The following is a 6,911-nucleotide window of genomic DNA, read 5'->3' on the forward strand; positions in this document are numbered from 1 at the left end:
AAAAAATAAATGCTTAGGGTTTGTTTGAATGTGTCCTTTTGTGCATCATGCCTACTCTTTTGTTCATAAAATGATGATGCTTCATTAGAAATTCATGAAACTTTTTGTGCTTAAACTAGACTCATTCCTGGTCATTTTGATATGTGGTTTGAAATTTTTGAGTTCCTGGATTGAGAGTTATGATATGATCTTTGTAGGTGTTCCATTTTGTTCCATGCCATTCCTTGTGCATATTCCTGATTTTATTTGCAATGCTTATTGAACTTGAATTGAGCTGGATTTTTGCATGAGGATACTTGTGAATGTTGAGAATACATGTGAATTTTTCTGGAATTTTTGAATTCATTTCTTATTTGATTGGGATTTTATTTACTGCTTGACCAATTGTTGACCATTTGTGAGACATGTTTTTATTTGATTTGTGAAATTCTGGTTATTAATTGGATGGACTTGAAATTTGGCATGTGTATTGTAGGCATCTTGAGGTTTGCCATGGCTTTGGTCTCATTCATTTATCATGCTTGGTCTCTATTTTATGATTGCTTGAAGTGGATGCATGTTTTGATGCTTTGTATGAGCTTGTATGAATTTGTGTTGACTTTATGAATTTCATTGACTTGCTTCCCTTGGTCCAAATGAGCTGAAATTTGGTATGTAGGTCATGTTATGAATGCTGTTTGATCATGATTTTTTTGGTGATTTATTGAAATGTTTGGTATTGATTTGATTGTGATCATTCTGTTTGGTCCTTTGAGGTTCTAAATTGCATGTTTTGTGCTCTTTCCTTCATGAAATGATAATGATGAATGATATGAATGTGAAACCACTTGGATTTGTTTCTTAATTGATTGATCTTGACTTTTGATAAGTTTCATGTTCTGTTTTGACTTTTTGTTCTCATTTTGACCCTAGTCTTGTACTAGTGGTCTTGTGCTCTCACATTTGAGATTTGTTTCAGGTTAAGAGCACAATTGCTTATGCTTGATGATGTGCACTCAATTGGAGTTGGCTTGTAGCTTGTTTATGACTAACTTTGAGTTTATTTTGTAGGTTTTGAAACTTGAGTTTGTGCCATGTGGCTTGCACCTTTGTGCATTGACTGTTGTTTGACTGTATAGTTAACTGTTGACCATTGTCTGTTTGCTTATTGTTTGAGCTGAGTACTGATTATATTGGATTGATTTCAGGTACCTTAGTTGCTATAGTTCCTTTGTGAACTTGATTGTGCTTTGCTTGCTAGCTTGAGCACTGAGGTATAATGATCTCTTCTCCATGTAGTCTGGAAGACCTGGCCTGTTACTTGGCCAGGCACCTGTCTGAAGTCCTCCTTAAGAGGCAATGTTTGTGCTTGTTTATTTTTGTCCCCAAGCAGGTAAAGACCTTTGTTAAGGCAATTGGCAGACACAAGAGGTGTGTAGTCCACCTCCTGATATTCTGTTGAGTCGTCCCTTAGCTCACATCACATGTTGATGCCTTGTGGACATTAACCCCAAGATCAGTTGAGTCAGTGTCATAAGTGTAGAAGGGTTCCCACTTTCTGGACCCACACTTCATTGTCTGAAGCTCTCCCTGACCAGGGATAAGAGCTGTGAAGTCTCATCTTCACTCACCTTTCATCAGCTTCACCTTGACTCTCAATGTCAAGGTTAAGAGCTAACATCACCTAGATACAGATGGCTTGCTCTTGCAGCCTAACCCTTTGTTTGAGCCCCACTTGTGTGTATATAGTGTGTGCTATTTGTGATTGTTTGCTTTGCTGTTTGAGCTGATTAGGATAGGCTTGCTTCCTGTGCAAGTTAGCTAGAAACCTTGACTTAGGGATGATTTTGCATGATAACATCTAGGCTCGAGTTAGTTTCCCTAGTTGTGTCTCCCTCTGTTATCTGGTTAGGCTAGCCTTGTGTCCCTTCGTAGGGGAACTACGTCGCCCTGATCCTCATACCAGATGAGGTACGTAGGCAGGAGATGAGCAGATCTCTCCGGGCACCCGTTTTGTTTTGTGTTGTGTGAGTCAGGAGATGGATGTAAGACCAGCGATTGGCATTCCGTATCCTCTTGTTGTGTGCTTGGAGTCCGGTATAAGTCCATCGAGTGGCATCTGGTTTCCAGTGTGGGTGTGTTTTGGTTCGGAAGTTGATGTAAGTCCAGCGATTGGCGTTCGGGTTCCATGTTTGCCCATTTTTGTGTGGAGTTTGACGTAAGCCCAGCGATTGGCAGTCGATTTCCTGTGTTGCTTTGTCTGTGTGCGTGAGCCGAGCTACGAATGCTCTGATTCTTCTTCGTCCAAGAAGATACGTATGCATAGGATGCGACATCCTAGCGAGCATGTGTTTTCCCCCTTAGTCCGAACTACTTAGACTCTGATGTCTATGCTTGATAGACTAAGTAGGCCCAGGATGCGATATCCTGCCGAGTCAGTCTTGTTTGTTTTCTTGTGTCTCTTTCAGCCAGTGTTTGCTTGTTTATGAGCAGTGTTTTAGCAACCATTTTCCTTCCTTTTGTGCGTGGATCCCGTCGAGTACGACGGATGCGTAGGGGTGCTAATACCTTCCCTTCGCATAACCGACTCCCGATCCCATCTCTCTCTGGTCGCGAGACCATGTCTTTTCCAGGTTTACTCTAAGCGTTTCCTTTCCCTCCTTTGGGATAAATAACGCACGGTGGCGGCTCTGTTGTTTTCTTTTCCCGCCGGTTTTTCGCGTAATGCGGCATCCCCAACCAAGATGTAGAGGAGTTGAGAGAAGAAGACCTTTCGCGTGCTTGGATCCGTGAAAGAGAAGAGTTGCTTCATCAGCTTAAGGAGAAGGACGCTCTTATTGAGTTCCTCGAGCATCAGGTGATCGACGATCCGAATGATACTTGGACTTCTCTGCTTCCTCAGTCTTCCAAATTTTGGAAGAGGAAGTATGATCAACTTGCGAAGGAGAAAGCGGATATGGAAGCAGCCTATGAGAGAGAGATCAAGAAGCTTTGTGCATCTCGTCTTCCGGCATCCCGAGCTTCTAGGGATCCATAGGATGTTTATTTTCCTTTTCCCTTGTAATGATCAAAAATGCTGTATTTCTTTGTTTCGAATATATTTGATGAGATATTTTCCATATAAAATTAAATGCTTTAAATATTCAAAAATTGCAAATGTAACCCTAAAGGTTCCTTGAAGATAAAAACAAAGCATGTGCACGAGCATTGCATGCATCATTTCGCATAAGCAGGTTGTTCTGGTCTTCTTGTCTGTGGCCTAACTCTGTGATCTTCATTTATTTTGAAGACAAGCTGACTCACCGGTACTATACCAAAGCCAATTCTGCAAGAGTGATGGATCAACTTGAACAAGAGAACAGAAAGCTGAAGGAAGAGGTTGCTAGATTGAGTGCTCTGATGGAGCAATTTCTGGTTGCTCAGAATCAACCTTCTCCGCCTCCTGCAACTCCTCCCCAGAGGACGGTTATATCAGAAGTGGTTGCTCCGACTGTGCCAGCTGCTAGTGCTCATTTCATGCCGAATGCCATGCCAGTCGGGTTCCCGTGGGGTATGCCTCCTGGTTTTATGCCAGATATTCCAGCGCCTACTTTTGCTTCCATGCCGGCATCTAGCCCGGTCCTTGCTATGCCTCCTCCTGTCGTGCATACCATTCCCAGGGTAGACGACACCATCTATCATTCTGAGCCGTCTGAGGGCCCAGATGTCAATGAGAAGATGGAAGCTATGAATGATCAATTCCTGGAGCTCCGAAAGGAATTGAAGACCCTCCAAGGGAAAGATCTGTTTGGCAAGTCTGCTGCCGAACTCTGCCTAGTTCACGGTGTGAAGATTCCGGTCAAGTTCAAAGTCCCTGACTTTGAAAAATATAAGGGGAACGCCTACCCTCTCGCTCACCTGGTTATGTACGCCAGGAAAATGTCTACGCAAACCGATAATGATCAGCTTCTGATCCATTATTTCCAGGATAGTTTGTCCGGTGCGGCTCTTCGTTGGTATATGAGCCTTGATAGTGCAAACATCCGATCCTTCAACGATCTTGGCGAAGCCTTCGTCAAGCAATATAAATATAATGTTGATATGGCGCCTGACCGTGATCAACTCAGGGTCATGTCCCAGAAGGATAAAGAGACATTTAAGGAGTACGCCCAGAGGTGGCGAGAGCTAGCAGCTCAGATTACTCCTCCGCTGGAAGAAAAGGAGATGACTAAGATCTTTCTGAAGACTCTTAGTTCCTTTTATTATGAGCGGATGGTTGCGAGTGCTCCCTCTGATTTCACCGAGATGGTGAACATGGGGATGCGTCTGGAGGAAGGAGTCCGTGAGGGACGTCTGTCTAAAGATGAGAGCTCTTCTAAACGGTATGGGGCGTTTAAGAAGAAAGATGGAGAGGCACATGATGTGCAATCCCATGCTAAACCCAGAAGACCCTCTGCCAAGAGGAAGCCGGTGCGTCATCAGCACTAGGTGGCTCATATAGCACCTGTTTTCAGAGATAATGCTCAGTATCAGCAGTCCAATCATCAGCATCAGCAGCAACCTCAGTATCAACAGCAACATCGTCCACAGCAACAGGCTTACCAGCCTCATGGCAGCACCAGTAATCAGGCCAATCTGAATTATGATAGGAAAAAGATCAGTTTCGATCCTATTCCTATGTCATACGCTGAGTTATATCCCTCCTTGTTGGAGAGGAAATTGGTTACTCCCAGAGAGCCTCCGGTTGTGCCTGCTAACCCACAGTGGTGGTACAAGCCAGATCAACATTGTGTGTATCATTCCGGTGCTTCGGGACACAATATTGAGAATTGCTATCCTTTGAAAACTAAGGTTCAAGACCTTATGCGGTGCGGTATTTTGAGCTTCGAGGACTCAGGCCCCAATGTTACAAAGAACCCATTGCCCGAGCATGGGAAATCAGTGAACATGGTCCAGGGGTGCCCTGGCAAATACAAAGTCAAATATGTCAGCCATATTCGACAGTCATTGGTCGAGTTGCATCGTCTGCTGTGTCAGTACAGTCATATGGAGCATGACCATGACAGATGCCGCATTTGCTCTGTTAATAGACTGGGTTGTCGCCAAGTGCGAAGAGAACTTCAAGAGCTGTTGGATGAAGGTACCATAGAGATTCTTCAGAATCGAAACGTTGATGAAGATGAACCAGAAGTAAATGTTATTTCTCCTGTGTTCAAATTGCCCGAGCCTGTTGTCATCCGTTACGATGGTAGCAAGCCGAAGGTCTCTCCTTCATTAGTAATCAAGCCTGCAGGCCCTGTGCCTTATTCTTAGGATAAAGCGATTCCCTTCCGCTATAATCCCGTTGTTGTGGAAGATGGGAAGGAAGTGCCGTTGACGTCGACTTCCGTTGTTAACATTGCTGATGTGAGCGGGTTGACCCGGAGTGGTCGCGTATTTTCAGCACCTAAGCCTCAGGCTAGAGCTGTTGTTTCTGATTCTGCTGAGCGTCCGGTTGGGACTGCGGTGAATGTTCAGAATCCGGCACCTGTTTCCAAACCCTCCTTTGTACAAAAGACTCCTACTTCTTTCGTTGGCCCTAGTGGCATTGTGAATGAAGAATGTGATGAGATGCTGAGGCTCATCAAGAAGAGTGAGTACAACGTTGTAGACCAGCTTCTACAAACGCCGTCCAAAATCTCCGTGCTATCTTTGCTTCTGAATTCAGAACCCCATAGGGAGGCTCTGAAGAAAGTATTGGACCTGGCTTATGTTGATCATGATGTCACGATTGAACAGTTTGACAGTATCGTTGCAAACATTACCGCTTGCAACACCTTGAGTTTCTGTGACGCTGATCTCCCTGAGGAGGGAAGAGACCACAACATGGCTTTACATATTTCCATGAATTGCAAGACTGATGCCATGTCCAACGTGCTGGTGGACATTGGGTCATCTCTAAATGTATTGCCAAAGACCACTCTTTCGAGATTGTCATATCAGGGGCCTCCCATGAGGCAGAGTGGTGTTGTTGTGAAGGCTTTTGATGGGTCGCGTAAGACCGTGATTGGGGAAGTTGATCTCCCAATCAAAATTGGACCAAGTGATTTCCAAGTTACCTTCCAGGTTATGGATATCCACCCATCTTATAGCTGTCTCCTTGGTAGACCATGGATTCACGAGGCTGGCGCCGTGACATCCACCCTACACCAGAAGCTGAAATTCGTCAAGAATAAGAAACTGGTTGTGGTAGGGGGAGAAAAGGCTCTCCTGGTTAGCCACCTGTCTTCTTTCTCATATATTGATGCTGAGGATGAAGTTGGAACTCCTTTCCAAGCTTTATCTATTGCTGAGCCGATTAAGAAGAAGTCTCCTTCATTTGCTTCCTATCGTGATGCAAAACTGGCCATTGAATGTGGTGCAGTTGCTGGTTTGGGGAAGATGATTGAGCTTGAAGACAATAAATCCCGGGCTGGCATTGGTTATTCGTCTGGGGCATTCAACGAGCAAGGTTTGTTCAAGAGTGGAGGTTTCATCCATGCTGATCAGACTGAAGAAGTTGCTGCTATCTTGGAAGAGGACGTAGAGGATTTGAGCAATTTCATCATACCTGGTGGTGTCTGCCACAATTGGGTCGCTGTAGATGTTCCTACAGTTATTCCTAAGTCAGCGTAATATGTTCACTTTGTTTGAAAACCCTTCTCCCATGCCAAAAGGAGAAGTGATGACATTGTTGGCAACATTTAAAACAATGATGTTTTCATTCAATAAATTCATATTAAACATTTGTTTTTCCAATTGTTTTCACTTTTTTCTTTTTACATGAAATCGGTGATCACAAAAAACCCTGAAAAAAAGCATAAAATCAAACTTTTCATCTGCATAATGGTTGCCTTGTTTGATTTCAAAAAGCTTTTATATCCAAAATCATTATGCAGGGATTTCTAAACCCATTGAACATAATGATCCAACGC

This window comes from Lathyrus oleraceus, chromosome 2 (genome assembly GCF_024323335.1).
Source record: "Lathyrus oleraceus cultivar Zhongwan6 chromosome 2, CAAS_Psat_ZW6_1.0, whole genome shotgun sequence".
NCBI classification, from domain to species: domain Eukaryota; kingdom Viridiplantae; phylum Streptophyta; class Magnoliopsida; order Fabales; family Fabaceae; genus Lathyrus; species Lathyrus oleraceus.